This window comes from Canis lupus, chromosome 30 (assembly GCF_003254725.2).
Source record: "Canis lupus dingo isolate Sandy chromosome 30, ASM325472v2, whole genome shotgun sequence".
Classification (NCBI taxonomy): Eukaryota; Metazoa; Chordata; class Mammalia; order Carnivora; family Canidae; genus Canis; species Canis lupus.
The window spans coordinates 29,941,554-29,963,324 of NC_064272.1; the positions used below are offsets into that span (position 1 = coordinate 29,941,554).

The 21,771-nt window shown below is 52.0% G+C and overlaps 1 protein-coding gene and 1 long non-coding RNA gene across 2 annotated transcripts in view; one reads left to right on the top strand and one right to left on the bottom strand.

The window, feature by feature from the left end:
- Nucleotides 1-21,771, bottom strand: part of IGDCC3 (immunoglobulin superfamily DCC subclass member 3) — a 41,176-nt gene that overhangs the window by 10,556 nt on the left and 8,849 nt on the right. The window lies entirely within an intron of this gene.
- Nucleotides 10,732-16,722, top strand: LOC112675744 (uncharacterized). Its single transcript, XR_003146041.3, has 4 exons — nucleotides 10,732-10,795; nucleotides 11,795-11,939; nucleotides 13,983-14,096; nucleotides 14,542-16,722. It is a non-coding gene; the product is annotated as an uncharacterized LOC112675744 (long non-coding RNA).

Here is a 21,771-nt window from a genome sequence, read left to right on the forward strand (position 1 = left end):
GAAGAGCTTGCAGCCCCCCAGGGACCTGGGGCGGGGACTGATGGCTCTGCTGACTACAGATGCCAACTCATTAAGGAACTGACTCCTTTTGTGTTTCTAGCCCCAGCCTGGGCTCCCCAGGGGCGCCTAGAGCCAGAGGCTGGCCTGAGGAGAGTACTAGGGGAAGAGCTGCTTCTTAGCAGGGTGCTGGGGATGGAGAAAGTCTGGGCTCCTCCGCCTCACCCCCACCACCTCCCCCTAAAACTAAACAGGGACAACAGCAGGGGTTGAAGGTGTGCCGGGAGGGAAAGGCTCAAGCAGGACGTGGGCACAGGTAAGAAGCCAGCCCACATTCATACAGTGGACAACAGGACTCCTAAGGGTCCCATGGGAGGCCCTTGGATGCTGCTGAGCCCCCTCTGCCCAGGGCTCTACATTTCCCTTCCACCAGAGCAGCCCCCCACCAGACCGTCTATCAGCTTTACTTAACTGCCAAACATTTCATTTGAAGGGCAGCTTTGCCTTTGAAAAAGTACTTGAGGGTAGCCCAGGTGGCTCAGCGGTTTAGCACCACCTTCAGCCCAGGGCGTGATCCTGGAGTCCCGGGATCGAGCCCCACGTCGGGCTCCCTGCATGGAGCCTGCTTCTCCCTCTGCCTGTGTCTCTGCCTCTCTCTCTCTCTGTGTGTCTGTCATGGATAAATAAATTTTAAAAAGATAGATTTTTTAAAAAAGATAGACACAAAGAGAGAGAGAGGCAGAGACATAGGCAGAGGGAGAAGCAGGCTCCATGCAGGGAGCCCGACGTGGGGCTCGATCCCGGGACTCCAGGATCACGCCCTGGGCTGAAGGTGGTGCTAAACCGCTGAGCCACCTGGGCTGCCCCAAATTTAAAACCTTTAAAAAATAAATAAATAATTAAAAAGAACTTGAAAACCACTCATCTGAAAGCCAACCCCTTCATCTTATGAAGGGGCCACTGAGGCCCAGGCCCTCTGTAGGGGTCCCTTAGCTCTCTGGCAACTTTGTCACTTTGTCACTCTCCAAGGGCAGGTAACCCCAGAGTGGACTGCAGGTCAGACCAATCTCTTCTCACTGGTTGGGAGTTGGCACCATGTTACAGGTTGAGGGAAGATAAGAAGCCTTGGAGGGGCTCCCACCCCTTGGAATCCAGCTGGGTGCACAGGTGTACTCTGGGGGAGGTAGGTGCAGTAGGAGGGGTGGTCCTCTCTACCTGAGGCTCCTTCTTGCATCACCTTCCTCACACCCCTACCCATCCCTTTGGTCAGCCCTATATCTTCCTGAGATGTCCAAGGGGGTTGCCATGAGACCCTGGGTACACAGTGTCAGACACCACTCTACTCGTCTATAAAGAAAGGGGAACTGGTGCTCCTCAGGGCCCTTCCAGCCAGGACTCCCACTGCTTCCATGAACAGGCCCTTGTCTGCATCCACAATCTTGCAGCCACTCCTCATTCACAGGCAACATTTTTTTTTTCTTTAGGGAGTGGGAGAAAGTTTCTAGGGGCCACTTACGCTTCCTCCCACCTCTTGAGGTGGCGCAGATTTGGTTCACAAGTTGGTTTTTGCCCTGGCTTGTGCTAGCAGGCCACAGAGTCGGAGGGAAGACGTCCTTCATCATGTCTCTCTGGGGACAGGATTTCTGGGCAACCATGGGCACACATGCCTGAGGATGGCAGCTTGGAGGCATGCTGAGCCCTGAACAAGTCATCCTGGAGGCCACGGTGTGATGGGTAATGGTGTGTACAGGTTACTGGTGCAGCTGGAGACACTGTTTGTGGCCAGTGTTGGTAGTATCGTGTCCATGGCGGGACCCACCACCCATGAAGGGGGTCCTGTAACTTGTACCTTAGGCAGGGACTGCTTCGGGTCCCTCACTTCAGGCTGGGTAATGGGCAGTGGCTTGGAGGCCCTTCCAGTGTGAGGGCCAGACAGAGCGACAGGCGGACAAAGGCCTGCTTGGAGCCCATTGTGGAGAAAGCACCTTTGTCTTCTCCCAGTCCCTCTCTGCCCCCACTGCGGGTACAGCTGGGGGTGAGGCAAGATGAGCAGAGCGAGCCCAACAATCCTCGGGGGTGGAAGGGAGCGGGAAGAGGCAGGAAACAGCTCCTGGACACCACCTATAAATCACCCAAGGGGAGGGGGTCTCCTGAGAGCCAGATCTAGACCAGCTTGGGGAGGGGAGGGAGGACTTTCCTCCTGGTCCAGGACCTCTGGCGGGGTCAGGCCTGGATCTGATTAGACAGGCTCCAGGGGGACGCTGGGGGGCAGGGAAGGGTCGAGGCAGCAACCCCCAAGCCCAGCCTCCCACTCTTTGACTATGGCCACATTCCTATCCGATATATATGATGACAAAAAGATCAGCGGGCATGTTGGGATGGAGAATTCAAAACACAGCCTTTACAGAGCGGGTGGCACTAGGGGTGTGAGACACCACCTCCTCCCCTCCCCTGCCCCAGCCATTCAAAAGGAACAACCACAAACAACAGCCGCTTCTGAAGGCCACCAAGGCAATCCCCTCCTTGTATCCATTCCCGCCAAGGATCCAGATCACCCTGGATGCCTAGCTCAGGTGACTGTAATGTTTTTCCTTACACTACAGACATGCCTGAAGCCCCACTGCTTCTACCCAATGCCCCATCTCCTCTAGAATCACAGACTCCAATACAGTAGCCAGCTATTAAGCACTTGAACTGTGGCGAGTCCAAACGGAGATGGGGTGTGAGTGTAAAATACACCCTGGAGTTCAAAGATTGAGTGTAAACTAAAAAGGCACTTGCATTAGGGAAAAGCAAATCAAAACCAAAGTGAGATACTACCTCACACCCATTAGCATAGCTACTGTCAAAGCAAAAATAGAAAACAAAAAAATAACAAGATAACAAGTGTCGGCAAGCATATGAAGAAGTTGGAACCCTTGTGTACTGTTGGTGGGAAAGTAAAACGGTGTAGTATGTACAGTATGGCAGTTCTTCAAAAAATAAATAATAGAATTAGCATATGATCCAGCAATTTCACTTCTGGGTACAGACCTGAGAATTAAAAGCAGGATCTTGAAGAGATATTTGTATCCCTGTGTGCATGGCAGCATTATTCCTAATAGCTAAAAGGTGGAAGCAGCTGGAGTGTCCATCAGTGGATAAACACAATGTGGTACATACATAAAATGGAATATTATTCTGCCTTGAAAAGGAAGGCTTTTCTGACATGTGCTACCACATGGATAAACTTTGAGGACATTATGCCAAGTGAAATAAGCCAGACACAAAAAGACAAGCACTGGATGGTTCCATGTGGATGAGGTACTTAGAGTGGCCACACTCATAGAGACAGAAAATGAAGTGGTTGTTGCCAAGGGCTGGGGAACAGGGAAATGGGAGTTGTTTCACTTTTGGAAGATGGATGGTAGTGATGGTTCACACAATAATATCAATACACCACTGAACTGTATACTTTAAAAAGTGGTAAAGGGGTGCCTGGGTGGCTCAGTGGTTGAACATCTGCCTTTGGCTCAGGTCATGATCCCGGGGTCCTGAGATCAAGTCCCTCATTGGGCTCCCCGCAGGGAGCTTGCTTCTCTCTCTGCCTATGTCTCTGTTTCTGTGTCTCTCATGAATAAATAAAATCTTTAAAAAAATGGTTAAGATATTAAATTTTAGGGATGCTTGGGTGGCTCAGTTACTTAGACATCTGATTCTTGATTTTGGCTCAGGTCGTGATCTCAGAGTCATGAAACTGAGCCCAGAGAGGAGTGTGCTTGATATTCTTCTACTCCCTTTGCCCCTTCTTGCCTCCGCCCCTCCCTCCCCACAAGTGTGCTCTCTCTCTAAAATAAAAATTAAGGGCAGCCCTGGTGGCTCAGCGGTTTAGCGCTGCCTTCAGTCCAGGGCTGGATCCTGGAGACCTGGGATCAAGTCCTGCATTGGGCTCCCTGCATGGAGCCTCCTTCTCCCTCTGCCTGTGTCTCTGCCTCTCTCTCTGTGTCTCTCATGAAAAAATAAATAAAATCTTTAAAAAAATAATTAAAATTAAAATAGAAAAACAAAACCCAGTAAATTTTATGTGTATTTTGCCACAATTAAAAAATTGGAAAAATTGTAATGGATAGTAGTAATTAATAATTTCAAATACTGATTACAAGTTCAAATAATATTTTAAAGACTTGGTTCACAAAAATCCAAAATCCTTATTAATAATTTTAAAATAATGATTATATTGGAGAACCTGGCCAGTTCACTCCATAGAGCACGTGACTCTTGATCTTGAGGTGGTGAGTTCAAGCCCCACCAGTCTCTTGGGTGTAGAGATTACTTAAAAAAATACAAATAAATAAATGATAAAAAATTAAAAAATTAAAATAATGATTATATGTTGGAATAGTAGTTTAGATATGTTAAGTAAAACAAAATTATTAAAATTAACTTTGCCTGTTTCTTTCCTTTTTTTTTTTTTTTCTAATAAATGTGACCGACCCCTAGAAAATTTAAAATTACCTATGTGGCTCACATTATATTTCCATGGATAGTGTTGCTCTAGAAGACAGTTTTGTTCTTCACAGGCAACCCTTCAAATACTTGAGGTCTGGGTTGTTCCCTGAGAAACATCTTCTGAGGTGAAACACTCTTCACTCCTTCAGCCATTTGTGATGTGAAAGGATGTTCAGATGCCTTGAGCCGGGAAACTCTCATCTAGCCAAGTTCTAGGTGGGCAAGGCCCCCTTAAAGTGTGGCATCTAGAAATGGCCAGAGCCCCTTGGGGATGGTCTGGTCCTTTTATCACCAGGGGATCTTGAGCAGATTTCAGCCGTCACTGTAGTGAATATCCCTGTGCTGTCCCAGTTTGGTAGCCACTAGCCCCATATGGCCATTTAAGTTAAAATTATATCAAGTTGATGGGCACGTGGGTGGCTCAGTGGTTGAGCATCTGCCTTCAGCTCAGGTCATGATCCTGGGGTCCTGGGATCGAGTCCTGCATCCCTATGGGGAGCCTGCTTCTCCCTCTGCCTGCGTCTCTGCCTCTGTGTGTCTCTCATGAATAAATAAATAAAATTATATCAAATTGAAAAATTCAGTTCCTATGACTTACTAGCCACCTTCCAAGTGCTCAACAGCCACAAGTGACTACTGGCTACGTTATGGGACAGAACCAATAGAATATTTGCATCATAGAAAATTCTATGGGACAGTGCTGGTCTAAATCCACTAGAAGGCCTCAGACCCCCAGCTGAGAGCCTCCCTTCCTCACCACCTTCAGCACCAGCCTCACAGTGCTCCTGCTGGCTCCCTCCCCTCTTGGCCATGCAGACTCAGACCAATGACAGGGCCCTTATTTGATCATACCCTAGGGCTAGCACACTGCGTGACACAGAAGGCCTCACACAGCAAGATTTTAGCTCTTAATGGGGAGATAGTTGCTAAGAGCTTTTTGACGTAGTGGGACAGTAAATGGCATGGATTCTGGAGTCATATAGAACTAAATGTTCAAAACTCTCTCACTGCTCTAAGCTGTGTGACCTTGGGCAAGTTACTTAATCTCTCGGAACCTCTACTTTCTCACTTATAAACCAGGGAGGATAATAGCCCATGTTGCTATGCTGCTGTACCAGGGGACCCAATGAGATATACTCGTAAAGTGCTTAGCACGTAATAAATCCTTGCTAGCAACTGCTGAGGGAAACTAGTAGAATTTGGAGTTAAAGGGAACTGTGAAGTTACGGAAGAGCACAGTGGGCTTGTGGAGAGAGGGAGAAGCAGCTATCTTCTCCAAGGGGGAAGCCATCTTCCCTCGGAGAGGCTAGGGCTCAGAGAGCCAGTGGTAGGACCTCAAGTCCTCTGGAGAAATGAATAAAGACAGAATTTGTAAGGCCTGAATGGTGAGGGGGCATCAGTGCCAGGGGACGGGGCAGCCAGGTGTAAACCAAGCTTACCTTCATTCTAGCTCACTCTTGCCTGGGGCTTCACAGAGGCCCCAGTAGGCAAGCTGTCAGCTGGAAGAGGCCATTGGGTAATTGAGGCCTTGATTTTTCTAGTAAAATGTTTATGAAGCCCATAAACTCATGCCTTTATTGGCCAGGCTCATTCCGGGGGATGGATGTGGCTCTCTGAGGTGTAGTTAAAGCACCTGCTGAACTCAGGCACCCGAGGGCTACTCTGGTCTCCACCCAGACCCAGCAGGCAGAGTGACCCTTGGAGGGCAAGGAGGCCAGCCAAGTCCCACCTCAAACGCTCTTCAAACTCCTCAAAGCACTTATGAATGTCCTATCTCTAACCTTCCATGGGAAGGAGGGAGGTGGTAGCAGAGGACCTTGAGTCCTTAGGATTGGCCACAATCCCCAGCGGGATGTTGGTGTTGTCCTCGGGGTTATCTGGCCCAGGCTTACCTTCCCCAGAAATCTATCCCTGTTGTCCTACTGTCTCAGTCCCCACATTGATTAGCCCTTGCCATTTGGGGTGGGGGAAAGTATGAGCTTAGAAGACCTGCATTTACTTCTCTGAGCCTCCAAAGGGAAATCTGAGAGTCCAATTAAGGTTCTGAATCCAAAGAGTATGTTTTTGGAACTGAGGGCGCTTCGTGTTGGATGGTATGGGTGCACAGTGTCTGCTTACAAACAGCCCCAGAGGACTGCAGCATCTCAGAGGGCGTGCTCAGCTTCGCCAGTGGTGATTGATTCCTCTAGGCCTTTGGTTGGTGACCCTGCTCCGAGAAGCCTCTGGATCCCTTTGTCTGCCTCCTTGCCTCCTCAAGCCCCTTACCCCCTGCCTCAGCCCCGAACCCCAGCCTGTGCAACTCCAACACCAGCTCACCACCCCCCGCCCCAGCCCCAATTCTAACACAAAAGGGAACTTTGTCTTTCAAGTCAGCAGCCATAAATCCACATCTCTCCCCTCCTTCCTGGCAGCCACCTCTGACAAATGGGGGCCTGGATGGGGAGCGCTGGGGAGCAGTGGGAGGCCAGCCTCAGCTTGGGAAAGCCCCTGCATCCAGCTGTTGGCCTCTGTAGGACTGGGGAGCATCGACCCTTTATGGCCTGATCTTTGAGTCCAATGGACTGTAAGGCACAGCTGCAGGGGAGGCAATCTGGGGCTTCTCTGCACCTCTGGGCCGAGCTTTTACAACCCAAGAAGAATAAAACCTCTCAAAGCCCTACTTTTATGACTCTGCCCATAATGCAGGGATCCGGTTCTTCCTCCAGCTCCAGCCGTGAGCTCCTCCTCTCTGCACCCTCCAGCCTTCGCTGGCGGAGAGTATGCGGAGGGACAGGCACACACCTGCTTTATACAACCTGGTGGATGGACCTCTGGGTGGGGCTGCCTACTACTCACACTGGTGGCACATTCAGGGACGGGGAAAGGGTGAGACGTGTCACCTACCTCCTGTGACCACCCTACCTGCCCCACTGCTAGGTTTTCAAAAGCAGTCCCCATTTCAAATATTTTGCCCAGTTTTCATCTCATAGGTCAGGCAACGACTCAGAGGATGTGTCCTGGTTTGGGGTTTGGGAAATACAGTCATCTGTCGTGTGTACACAGCAGACCCACTGAATCAACTCTAAGTATTCGTTTGACAGATACTTACTGACTGCTAACATGTTAGAGAAGACATTCTGGGACCCCAGGAGCAAATGCCTTCCATCCCACAGAGCCTGTCCTTAGCTGTCCCCACCCCAGTTCCTAAGTATTAGAAGGGTGAGAGTACAGGGCCAGGATCCCAGATACTCTCACAATAACACGGCCCTGAAAAACAGCCCTGCAGAAGCCACTGATGGTCAAAGGCTACATGTGACATCACATAAGCCTGAGAAGTGGGGACTGCTACCCTTCTGGGCTCAGGGAGGTTATGTGACATAGCCAGTTACTGATGTTACAGCAGGCATTTGAACTTCGAGTGGTCTAACCCCACACCAGGCGCTCTCTCCCTGCATCACGACTAGGCTGGGATGGGGTGTGGGCACACCTCTTCAAATGCTTCTCAGACAGGACAGGGGTTCCTGCAGACACAGAAAAATGCAACATCCTAGACTCTGATGAACATCATGCCTACTCAAATTCCGAGACACCCACGGCAGAGCAGGGCAGGTATCTCTGGAGGGAACTCCTCCAAGGGCTTGGGGGCAGGTTTTACCAAGTATAACTCATGCAGATAAGCACCATGATAAGGTGATGTTATCCACTCACTAATGATCCCTGAGCCCACATATTTCCTAAGTTCTATGAACACGGGTATATCAACAACCCAGATGCTCGTCCCAGGAGAGCTCTTCCTCGCAGCATTTCCAAATCAGCAATCCAGGACACCGACCTGCAGGGCCCGGAGAGGGTGGGGCCTGCATTGTCCATTGCGCCTTATACAATAGAGAAGGAACTTATTTTCCCGGCTTGGGGCAGGAGGGCAAAGCACCGTGAAATATCAGTGGCTTCTGTGGGGTGGATGGCGGGGAGGAGGAAATGTAAAAGGGAGGAAGAGTTGTGAGCCAGACTCAGTCCTTTTCATAACTGGATGGATGATCTTGATAAAACCAGAGCCCCTCTCTGGGGCTCTGTTTCCTCCTCCGTAAAATGAGGGAGTTGAGCTGGACAGGTTGTAAAGGCTCACCCAGCTTCAGCCTTTGAGGCCATTTGCTTGTAAGTGCGCCAGCCAGGGGCACAGGGTCAGGGGCTGGGGGCTGACTAGGGAATCCCTCTCTTAGACTTGAGAATGTCCAGGCCCAGCAGAGCCCCTCGCCACAGACTGCACGTCTCTGCCCATGTCAGGGTCACCAATCTTCCTTGTGTAAACCTGCCCAGGCCCACAACATCCTTAACTTCCCGTCGTTCTGGTCAAGACACCGGATCTCTCTCACCTCCCGGAAGGGCGTCTGGTTAGGTGGCCCAGGCTGGAGCTATTAAGTAAATTGCTTTCACATGACCATGAGGACAACTCAACAAAAACAGATACTTCTCCCAAATTTCCAGAGTCACATATTAGGATTTGTGGAGACTCATATGGCAGGGGTCAGGTAATGGGACAGGTGACCTGGGCTCATACCTGCCTCTGTCAGGCCTCTATGTGGCCTTTCAATTGCGATCTTAGTTCGTCACATTTGTAAAGTGGGAGTGGGGCAGGATAGACAAAATAATCCCTAAGGCCCTTATCAACATTAAGATTCTAGGATAACTGGGTAAAGTGGTCTCCTCTGCATCCATGAAAGGACCCTCTCCTATTCTCAAACCTTGATCTGCTGCTTTTTTTTTTTTTATGTTTCATGGCTCTACAGAATCTCTGATGGCTCAACACCAAACCACAACAGATTAAGGCCTATAGACCCCCCTACCCCAACAATATTCCTGAAGAAGCCTGAACTGTCTGGGAAGAGTTGTGGAGTACATTCCATAGGAGGATCACAGAGTTTCTTGGTTGCTATGGGGCCGATTCTTGGAAATATACTTCTTTGTGGAACCCCACTACTGCCCTCTAGTTGTCAGAGGTCTCCCAAAGCCCTAGGAATCATCTTTCTTAGGGGTTTGAAAAGCTTTCCCATAAATTCAAAGGAGTCACCACACCCACTCCTAACTTTTCCCTCTCTTATTAATAGGGTGCATCATGCACCAGCTGCCCAAGCTATAAACAAACCAAGGGCTCACTGCCCCATCCTTCTCCCTATCTCCCACAACTAACTGGTCACTAAATCCTAGTGTATTGTCTCTTTTGCATTCCACTGCCTTTGCTTAGGCTCTTAGCACTTTCAGCTGTTCCTGTAAGAGCCTCCCCTCTCCAGCCTTCGCACCTGCAGTCCTCCCTCCCTTTTCTTCCCCCATCCCAGAGCCATAATTATCTTCCCAACCACCCAATATGATCATTAAACACCTTTGGTGGTTCTCCATTGCCTTGAATCAAGGCACAAATGCCTTGGGATGCCATTTGAGGTCTTCATTATCAAATCCTGTTCTATCTTTCTAGCCTCAAAACCCAGCTAATTCTGCTTGCATGTGGTTTGCACTCTGACCATGTGAGACAAGTTTGCCTTTCCTGGAACATTCTGCTCCTTTCTCTAGTTGCACATCCATCCTTTCCGTCTCCCAAAGGAGGCAGGATGAATTGTGCCTCTCTCCTTATCCTTGTCTGTATTACAGTCTATTGTTCACACGTCAATCTACCTAGTAGCCTAGGAGTCCCTTACTGGCAGAGAACAGCCTACTTTGCCTTTCTACCTGGAGCACCTGGAACAAATACTAGGTAAATAAGAATTCCTCAGGCACTGTTGCCTGAATGCTGACTTTAAGGATCAAATGGGTTAGGGTGGGGGGAAATCCTTGCCCGTCATCCTTTCTTCCGTCTTCCACGCAAGCCCCTACCCCACCGTAATTCAGTGTCTGTTCTTGGGCAAGTTACTCTTCTACCTAACTTGTGCGATGAAAATGAAGCAGTTAGACTGGGTCACCGTTCTCACACTTGGCTGCGGAGCAGAATAATTTAGGATGCTGGGCAACAACGCAGATCTCTGGACTCCCCTGGCAGAGATTCACAGCCCTCGGTCCCGGCGGCGTGCTCAGGAATCTGGATCTCCATTAAAGCTCAGCAGGGCGTCTCAAATGCACAGCCAGGATCGGGAACCCTTGGTCTGGCAGGTTCTCGAGAATGTGATCCGCGTAAGGCTGCGGCGTCCCACGGGGGCAGAGTCTCAGCCCCGCCCGCACCCCCCCTCCCCGCCCCGCCGGTCCGGGCGGCGGCACCGCGCAGCCTCGAGGCTCGGTCCTCGGGGCCGGGGCCGGGGTCAGCGCCGCGAGCCTGGGGCCCCGAGAGGCGCTCTCGCGGCGGCGGGTAAGTGGGACCATCTGCTCCCTCCGCGGAGGTCAGCGCTTGGTGTCAAGCTCCCATCCCCCTCGCCCCCCCCCCCCCCCCCCGCCCTCTGACTCCCGGGACTAGAAAGAAAGAAGCCCTCGAGGCCGTGAGGAAAGCGGCGGCGTGACGGGGAGCGACGGCGGCCGCGGGGCGCGGGGTCCGGGGCGCGGGGTCCGGGCCGGGCGGCTCCGAGGGAGGCCGCGCCGGTTCCCACCGCCGGCCGGGCGGCCGGGCCCCTTTGAAGTGGCCGCAGCTGCACACCCCGGGCCGCCGCTAATCCCCGCGGGGCGGGCGCCCCGGCCCCCCCGCATAGCGCCAGTGTCCGCGCTGAATGGCGCGGGCTAATTACCTCGCTCGCACCGCCGCGGGTGAATGAGAGAATCCGGCATTGTGCGCGGCGAATGGAGAAAATAAGACAGCCATTGTCCTCACACGCCAAACGAGGGTTTGATGTCGCTGGGGCGAGCGAGGCACCATTTCCCGCCGCTCCCCCGCCCCGCCCCGCCCCCAGCCCCGCGGGGCCCGGCCGCCGCGGCCCGGGGAAACTGAGGAAGCCGCGCGCGCCCTCCCCGCGCCCCTCCCCGCCGGCCTTCTCCCCCCGCGGGGTCTTCGGGGCGCGCACGGGGCTCCCCCGCGTTAGACGCCGAGAGGGACACGTGAGACCCCTGGCGGGGAGCCGCAGCTTGGGCCCCGGGCGCCCAGCCGCGTGCCAGCACCCCGGGCCCGGGAAGTTGGGGGGCCGCGGGGACGGCAGGCCCGAGGCAGGACTCCGGGAAGAAGGGGAAGGCGGGCGAGCTGCGCGGCTCCTCCTCGGGGACGCAGAGGGAGATGCGGGGCCGGGGCTGCGGCTGTCAGAGGGGCGCCCCGAGCAGCGAGGCCACCGTCCCCATCCGAGGAGAGCGCCGGGCCGAGCGGGGAACCTGCTCCGCAGCAGAAATCCGACTTGCCCCAGGCGGTCTCCCCCCACCTTTTACGCAGAAGGATGCAGGAGCGCTCAGCTAAGGAAGCAGAACTAAAGGAAATCACTGTGCAGATGGACAAGCTGATGAGCACGCTATTTATGCATTCAACAGTCTGTGGGCTCTATCAGGCTGCCTGCTCTTTGCTATCACCACCAAATAAGGTGGGGTGTTTTTGTTGTTGTTTTGTTGGGGTTTTTGGTTTGTTTGCTTTCTAGAGGGGAGGGAGCAGGAGAGTACATCCTTCAATATCAGGAAGCGTGTCTTACCTTTCTATCCCTGAGCCCTTAGCTCAGAGGCAGGTAGGTACAGGACAGATGCTCTTTGAGATTTGTTGATTTGAGAATTGAGCTGCTTTAATATCCCTCCATTCTACATATCCTTTCCCTGGAAGCACACACTTCCTAATCCCTTCCGATTGACCCTTTCTGCCTAAAGGAAGAATGTTATACGTATGTTCCAATGCCCTATCAGGCTTATCAAATGATAAAAGGGTCTGGTCTGTTGCTCTGATCAACAGTAGGCTGTTGGGCTGAATCAGTAGCCCTTACTTAGCATCACTGACTGCCTACTGTAGAGCTCTTTCTGAGGCTTGCTTCCTTCCTTCCTTCCTTCCTTCCTTCCTCCCTCCCTCCCTGGGAGAGAGAGCATGTGTGCACAAACAGGAGGAGCATCAGGCAGAGGGAGAGGACCCAGGACCCAGCGTCCTAGGATCAAGACCTGAGCCCAAAGCAGATGCTTAACCAACTGAGCCATTCCAGTGCCCCAAGGCTACAGTCTTTTCTAATGTCTGAGTGACCACAACTAGATTATAAACCCATTATAGGCAGCCCATAGCCAGACTCTTAAACAGGACCAGCCATCTACCTACCCATTCATCTACTTATTTGAGAATAAAATTAAAAAATGGAAAACACTTGTTGAGCCACAATTGTGCCTTGTCTGATGAACCAACCATATTTAAGGGTAACCAGCAGTAGCTATTAACAGTGATACAGAAAAAGCATGCTTTTTCTGAGAGGAAATTCTAGGTATAACTCATTGTTTTTCTGACTCAATCCTGAAACAAGCTTTAATCTAAACCCTGGTCTTACCTTCAGATGTGGTCATAATGTTTTTCTTTATAATTCTCCTAAATCTTTATCTTAGGGTTATACACACACACACACACACACACACACACACACACACCCCAAGGCTCTAGAACCTCAAGCTTGCTAGGCGCATCAAAGCATCTGCTGCTGTTGAACTACTCCCTGCTTAGGCCAATCTGCCTAGTTAATTGGTTTAGAGAACAACAAAACACAAAGATAAAGCAGAGCTGCTGTGGATGGGGTAAATGTGGGAGACCTGAAGCCCCACAAATTTGGCTTCCCTCTTTCCCCATCTCCAGCCCCTGTGCCCCCTCTACTTGAAAGGGACTCTAAGGACCCAGGGACTCTCAAGAATGATGCTTAAGGGGATCCCTGGGTGGCTCACCGGTTTAGCACCTGCCTTCGGCCTAGGGAGTGGCGTGATCCTGGAGTCCCGGGATCAAGTCCCATATCAGGCTCCCTGCATGGAGCCTGCTCCTCTCTCTCTCTCTCATGAATAAATAACTAAAATCTTAAAAAAAAAAAAAAAAAAAAGTGATGCTTAAAGTCCCCTGATCTAGAGAAAAAAAGGATTTATCCAAGGAACAAAAGATAGTAGCAGTTAATTAAGTGGAATTAAAAACTTGAAAGAAAGAAAAAAAAGTAGGTAGTAGCACATCAAAGATCATTCTAATGCTATGTAGGCCACTAGCTTCATTTTAAAAGACTAAAATGACCAAACAGAAACTACAAATATAATTATTACTATATGTGTGCCTTTATCATTTGCCCGGATTTCAGTCTGAGTACCTGAATGTCTAATCCCCAGATAAATTATACTTTGGAAAATGATCCACCACTATTCAAAAACCAAGAGGATCCTCCAGGCCCAAACTAGAGACTTCATACTTTTAACTGAAAAAGTGCTTTTAAAAGAAGCCTATTTCTCTTCATCTCTCTCCTTTCCCCAAACTGAACACCATAAGCAAATTTAAAAAGTGCTCCATGGGTGAGAATTCTGATAGAAAGATAATGAGTATAATAATGATAGTGTGCTTTTTCCTCCTTATCCATTCCCACAGCAACATGTGAATATTCACGGGAGGCTTTGTTATCATGGTTATGATTTTTTAGATAACAGGAACGTTGGCATGTACGTGCAGGGAATGTTCTTCCAAAGGGGATCACAGGAACCTGGAAGGCAGAGGGATGCATGGAAACTGGCCTAGCCTGTTAGCTCTTTTGGAGGTAAGGCCACTGGTGTGGCATTCTGGGACTTTCTCCAGCTTGCCTGGGAGGGTGTCCCACCCTGCGATGATAGTACTGGTAGCCACCTCTCCTGTGATGGCAAGACCAGGGTCTGAATTTGCCAGGCCAAGCCCCTTCCAATACTAAGGAGTATCTATCACTGGTGGCTCAGCCAAATCCCTCCCTTCCCTGAGGTGGCTAGTGGTGGGACCTTGGAAACAGGATCTTTCAAGGAAAGGAACACAATAGGGAGAGAGGGGTGCTTTTTAAGACCAGAAGAGGCTGGGATGGGAGACACAGGATACAGTTAGATGCAGAAATGCCCACTGTCTGCTCCTGACAGTAGGAAATGGAAGCTATCTGAGGATGGCATAGATAAAACCACACCTGTAGGCCCTTGAGGATGAATCTCCGACATAAATATATCTGCCTTTCTCCAATCCAGGCTGTTGAGCCCCAGAGGGAAAGTGACCCCCAGCAGGCAGGAGCGGCTCCCCATTCTTTCATCCTCATCGGGCACCAACTCCAGGCCAAGCACTGTGCCCAGCACTGAGGATGTACAGAGGAGCTGGTCCCTCCCCTCAAAGAGTTTGCAGACCAGTGGGAGGGACAAGCTATATACTCATTGTCCCAGAAAGGGTCTTGCCTCTGAATTCGCCCCCAAAACAAAGCTGGGCATACAGCCCCATGAATGCTTCTTTAATTGACGTAATAAAAACTACATCGTTTCATTTCAGGAAAGCCTTGATCCCATCAACGTTACACTTACCAGCTTGCCTGCAATGATCTTGATTTTTGTCACAGTTTGATGGGAAAATGACTGATTTGAGAAGCAAAACCAGAAACACAAGAGGGCAGGAATACCAAATAGGCTCAATCGTGAGGCTCATTCTCTGATATTACTGGTGATCTGACATAATGGAATCAAGAATATTCTAATCCAATCTGCCAGGGAGACTAAATTAGGGCTTCTCTAAGGTGCTTGAGGTTTGAAATACCATTTTAAGAGACCTCAAAAATTAGGCTGAAAGGAATTATTGCAGAAAGAGGGGGACGTTCCAGATAAGCCAGGATGTGAGGGACAAAACAATAACCAAAAGGGCGGTGAGGAAACAACATACCGGATGTGAAGATGGCAGAAAAAGGTCCAAGAATTGTTTGTCACCAGCCAAAGACTGGATTTCAATTCCCTAAGATCGTGGCTCTGAGTTAGAGCCCGAATCCCATTTTGCCAATCAGCATGTTGGAAAGAACATCAGACCCCTTCTGTCCCAGCTCTGGACACCCAGGACTGGGTGGCGGGGGCGGGGGCGGGCAAGGCCCTCTCCTCTGGGGCTGTTTCAGCATCAGTGATATGAGAAACATGGGTAGGAAGCTGAGGAACAGGGGAAAGTGGGGTCAGGGTGAATGAGCAACACCTGGATCGCTCCCCGACTCTCCATTCCTGTCTGCCCTGGGGTGAGAACACCCCCAACACAGTCAGGGTGCCAAGCACTCATCCCGGTGGTGTTCAAGTCTGCCCTCCCCTTAAGGCACCCTCTCTGGGACCCTCTCTGCTTCCTTTCCTCCTAGAGCTAGCCTGTTTAAAGATTTGCCCACAGACTATGGCCTAGCTCTAAGCCCTGCATCAGAAATCCCTGGCCTGCACCCCAAACTAATGCGGAGGAGGAGGAGAGGGGACCTCCAGCCCTCTGCTCTCCTGCTCCATCTTAGTTCCCCAGAGCAGCTTCAGGCTCAGGGTTGGTCCCTTCCCACCCTGGCCAGCGCAACCCGGGGCGGGTAGTGCCGCCGAGGCTGGTCGGAGTCCAGGAACCCCCGCGCACTCACAGACTACGTACACTCACACACTTGCACACGGGTCCTCGCTCAGTCCCACAGCAGCACCAGGCACCAAGCATCCAGCACCGGCCTCGGCAGCCAGCGACTGCGCGGCGCGGGGTTAATTGAATGCACATTGATTCTGCAGCCCGCCAGCGCCTCGCTCGGGGCCTGGGGGAGGGGGGGGCTCGTCCCTCCTGACACCGCGCTCGGGAGCCGGGTTTCTGGGGGAGCTGGTGGTGGGGGTTCTTGGGAATGCCACGGGACCCCCCCACACACAGGCCCGGGACTTGGGGCCTGGGGGGTAGGGTGCAAAAAAACGGTGAGGATGACCACGACCAGCTTTTCTAGCCAAACTTTGATCCTGACATTTAAAAAAAGGAGGAGGCCGAGCCCAGCACGCCAGGAGAGCCAGAGAGAGAAAGAAGAGAAAAGAGAGAGAGATGCTGGAGAGCTGGAGCAGGCCTGGAGAGAGGCTCGGAGGGGAAGGGTTGGGAGGAGGGATGCTGTGCAAGACAAAATCCAGTCAATGTCTTGAACCTTAGAAGTGACATGGACTTGAGGAATTTTTAAATCTGGTGCTTTTCGTTGCCCGGGGGGCTCAGGTTGTGATCCCGGGGTCCTGGGATCAAGCTCCCCATTGAGCTCCCCACAGGGAGCCTGCTTCTCCCTCTTCCTGTGTCTCTCTGCCTCTCTGTGTGTGTCTCTCATGAATAAACACAATCTTTGTTAAAAATCTGGTGCTTTTCACACTACCTTCCACCTATGAGGAAACTGAGGCCAAGGCGAACTGCTGAATCCAAAGTCACACAAGGGTGAGTTGAACTTTTACATTGTAAAAGCTAGAAGTGGGATCCGGGGAAGGCACAGAAGTAAGCATGATGGCATCTGTATCAATCCACGCACCTTTCATGGCCCTCATCTAGTAGTGGTGGGGCTGCAGGTGTCTACTCCAAGGCAGTCCAAACCAGGCACCTCGTGTGGGGCCCTGTCTTCAGGTCTCCCCCTCCCTCCAGCTTCCTGCCCTGCTGACACTAAAGCCCCAGTAAAGGGGGCCTCCATTGGTGGCTAGGGGTTGGGGGGTGGCTAGGACCTTAAACCCTACAAATGTCTGGGTCCTACTCATTCTCTCTCCTCCAAAGACCAGCCAGGGCAGTCAGTGCTCCCTCACATTTCCCACAAAGACAAACTGAGGCCCAGCAGCTTTAAGGGAGAAAGCAAGGTTGAACCCAGAGCCAATCCTCAGTGTAAGTCTACCTTCATTGCTCACTCGCTCTTGCTCCTTGAGGGTGTCTGTAGTCCCACCACCACCCCATGGCAAGAGCAAGTAGAGGGGGGATAAATTCCAGCTTGTCCTTGATTTCTGCCCACAAAATTGTGCAGAGGCTTTGCAGACACAATCCCAGGTGAGAAGGGGCTAGGTTGGGAGGGGGGACATGGAAACATGGCCATGGCAGGCAGGTGAGGATGACCAGGGCCAGAGCACATGCCCCAGGAGTTATGAGCTTCCTTAAACCAAGAGCCTTCAGGCTGGGCATGGGGGCAGGAGCATGACTTTCAGCAGAAGTCAGGTTGCTGGGGACTGACTAATAGGAAGCACTGAGCACCCAGGGCTGCTGCTGGATCCCAAGAGGATCTGTTCTGTGCTTCCCAGAAATATTAGTCCCTGTTTCTGGCTGTCACCCCAGACCCAATGCCCGCCCTGATCCAAGGCACTGGATCCACTCCCCTTGCCAGTAAGGCCCCCTGCACCCTTCTAGCACACACAGCATGCCCCTCCCTGCTGTGCTGCTCTGGTTACCAAGAAGCCTGCCTCATGAAGCCTGCCATCCAACTCATTGTTCAGTGGGGCCAGGAGGACAGAGGCCCAAACGTAGACCCCTCCTCCAGGTTGGGGTGGGAGCAGATTCTTCTAGCCACCACAGCAGGCAGGGACTGCAGCCTTGGGTTGCACGGGGAGAGGCACGCAACCCCATGAGGCCTTAGGCCACCTTGCCCAGGCAAGGGGACAGCACAAGGACAATCAGCAGCCTGGCTCCTGTAGGCTGATTATGCCTCTTCTCTTCTCCTCCTCCTCCTCCCCCCACCCACAGGACCCCTGGGGAGAAGGATCCTTCTCTAGCCACACCAGTTCCTCTCCTGTGATTTGTTCTGAATTTTCAAACAAAGAGTAATTATGACAGATGTGGAGCAATCAGCGTCATTATGCGGAAACAAGAAAGGGAAAGGGAGCCGAGGGGGCCCCACGGGGGAGGGGAACTTGTCTTTCCTCCTTAGGAAGAAACAACTCCCACCTACCTCCACCAGCAGCAGCAGCAGCCGCAGCACCCATCCAACTTCCTTTCCTGCCAGGAACCTGTACCCTGCACTCAGGGTAGGACAAATCTCTCTGCAGAACCTCCCAGCCTAAATGGCCCTCCACATCGTGGGCCTCCAGCAGCAGCTGGGGGCCGGGGGCATGGAGCCCAACCTGGCCCAGCTGGAAGTGGCTCCCACTTTGGCCAGGGTTCAAGGCTCTGCTCCAGACACTCCTCATCTCCACCCTGTATGTGCTCAGGTACCCATCTCTATTTCTGAGGCATTAATTCTGGTTATGTTCCCAAGGGACTCTAACCCCTTCTAAGGATCCTCAGGCCATTGAACTATGTATGGGTCAGGAAGACCTGGGTATAAACCCACCTTCTCTACTTACACTGTGTGCCCTTGGGCAAGTTAATTAACCATTCTGGACTTCTGTTTACTCATCTGTAAAATAGAACTAGTGATACTTATTAATGGAAATGTTGTGGGAATTAAGTAAATTAACACATAAAGGGCTTAGGACAGTGCAGCCCCATATTACTAGGAAGACTTCGACTAGTTAGTTCACTTCAAGTGCCAGCATGTAGGTGGCCCTCAAATCACCAGGCTCAGCATCCAATGAGCTTTGGAAACTCCTTGGATGTCAGGAGCCCACACTCAAGGTATGCTGGCTAACACTCACATCCACAACTACAACCACAGAGAAAGCCTGGGGCAGCTAAGAGAAGCAGAAATTTATGTCCATGTGTACCAGCTTCCCCTTGGTGTGGGGAACATAAAAAGATCCCTCCCTTCCCCAGCCAGAGAGGCACCAGGGCAGGTGAGAGGTGTGACACACCCAAGAGGCTCTCTTACCTGCTAAGGCTGAAGAACTAGCCATGTCCTTGGGCAGGTTACCTACTCAGGGACTCAGTTTTCAAGTCCGCAAAATGAGAAGCTTGGACCAGATGAGAAGCTCCAAAGACTATCCCACTGCTCTGGTTGCCTGTGGTCCTGCTGGAGGCTGGGAAGCCCTCGGGCAGGTTACCTACTCAGGGACTCAGTTTTCAAGTCCGCAAAATGAGAAGCTTGGACCAGATGAGAAGCTCCAAAGACTATCCCACTGCTCTGGTTGCCTGTGGTCCTGCTGGAGGCTGGGAAGCCCTCCAAGGTCTTAGCCAGGCTGGGATATGAGGGTCTTTTGCTTTTCATTCAGTGAAAAGGCTAGGATTTGGTTCTCTCTCACGGTGGTCTGCCCCTCCTCTCCATTTAGGTGGTCTGGTCTCCGTCTGCCCACCCTAAGGCCCTGGAGCCTCTTGCTGGTCCCCCCTCACATTCCAATGGCCTTGGGGCAGCAGCCAGACCAGAAAGTCCAGTTCCTGCCCATTATCACTGCTCGCATCTGTACTGCAACCCAACACCAGCATTCCAGAGAGCGGCCTGGGGCTGCCCCCACCACCCACCATGGTCAGTGTCCGGGCTCAGAGACAGGCCCCAAGCAGGGGCCAGTGTTCTCAGATTCCTCCCATGAAAGGTCTCCCCCCAGGGGGCTCCAGGTTGCTGGGGAGGCCATGGACCACTCCCATGGGGAGGTCATCTTTCTCTCAGTCTCTCCCCTCTCCTCATCTCTTTGCTCTGTGCCCATGCCTGAGCTCACCTACTTTTGCTCCTCAAACAGAGGGATCTCTCTTCCAGCACAGCAGAGGATGGTGGACATAGGAGTTGCCACAATTGGAGAAACAGTTAGGAGGAAGGACAGAACAACAGAGAGAGGAGCTGGAGAAAGGCCCGGGCAGGGCAGGAGAAACAAGGGCTGAGGGCCATAAAGACAAAGACCCTAAAGTGTGGCCTCACAAGAAGGCAGAGGTGGAGGCCAGTTTGTTGGACAGTGTCAAAGGAACCAAGATCCAGAGATGAGGTAGAGAAAAGTGGGTGGGAGAAGCTGGGATGTGAGCCTTGTGCATCATGGTTTCCTGCCTGTGCCTGAATCAAGTGGCTGGCTGGTAGCAACCCCATACACCCCCTCCCTCCATCTCCCCAGGGTCTGAGGTCTGGCCAGGAGGTCCTCCTGCTTGCCTCTCTTCAGGCATTTGCTCAACTCCTGCCTTTCCACTTTTACTGGTCCCAAGAGCACGTGTCCAGGCACCCCTCCTTGAGAAGGAGGGACCACTCCAGTCTGTCGTCTCTTCTTCCCTTATACTTGAGGGCAGTCACAAATAGTTAGCATTTTTTGGAGCACGGTGAACAAATTTGGGGGAAGTGAGAGCAAGCTCAGAAATCAGAGTGGTCCTTTGTGGGGGGTATGGAGCGGCACGGGCCAGCGGGCTTGGATTGCAGTCAGATTGCTGACCACCACTTAATAAATAAATAAGAACATGGTATAGACTCCTGAGGTGCCAAGGCCATGACCACATGCCCAAGAGGTAAGCCCCCACCCCCCACCAATGACCTAGGGCTTGGCTCCCTCTTCTCTCACTTCAGCTGGCTGGGCAAGTATTAAGTATCAGTCCTTGCAGGACCTAAAAATCATCCACCACTGCCTCTTGCCCTGCACCTGTTCTGTCCACTCCAGCCTTCCAGTCTGGCCACAGTGCCCAAGGGAAGCCCTTGGAGAAGAGATGGAGCCCCATCCTGGGCCCCATGCACATCCTTCAGGCACACACCTGTATGCTAGCCACACAGGTCTACGGGGCAACACACATACACTACCGGCCTCTACATTCCTTGTTGCAACAAGGCTATTATGGCCACAGGATCTAGGGTGCCGTAGGTTATTTGTACAAGACATACATTTTTGGAATCACTTGGTCCAGTTTAAACAAAGACAGCAGTGAGCTGTTTGGTTTTCCATCCTGGGTGCCCTTCTGTTCCATTCTACTTTTTTGAAGGCTGTGTAGAACAGCCTTCGAGCTGCTGTGAAAAGTCTCTCTCTCTCTCTTACACACACACACACACACACACACACACACACACTCGCCAGCAGGGACTCTGGAGAGGAGAGGGAAAGGCAATACAAGAAAGCCAGGAGTGAAAAAGTCCTTTCTCCCTGGGGGTGGGGAGGGGACAGGGGGTTAAGGGGGGCTGGGGGCCTGTTTCATTTGCAGGCTGCAAATGCCTCTCCTATTCACGGGCCCACATTCCCAGCCAAGGCGCCCGGCCACGGACAATGCCGGGAACAGGAACAGAGGAGATTTGCACATTGTGTTCAAGGGGCCAGCTGGCTGCCTGCGACAGCGGAGCCAAGGTGTGGGAACCAGAAGCATTCGACTTCCACATTCAAGTCCTGCGGGTGGGAGTGAGTGGGGCCCTCCCCCCTCGGCTGGGGCCAGTGCAGTTAGGGACGGGGCCTCAGCCAGCCAGGGAATAAAGTCCGAGGCAGGAGACCCAGAGACCCCAGCATGAAGGGTACCAAGCAGTTTGGTCTCTGCTTCACACCCCATCTGGCGAGGAAGAGTCTTAGTTCTCTGGAGATAAACACGCAGCAGCCGCCACCCCATGATCGTGCCCTGAGTGTGTTATATTCCCCTGCCAATCCGCCTTGCTCCCAAGCTTCTGTTCCTTTGAGCTATGCTATCAA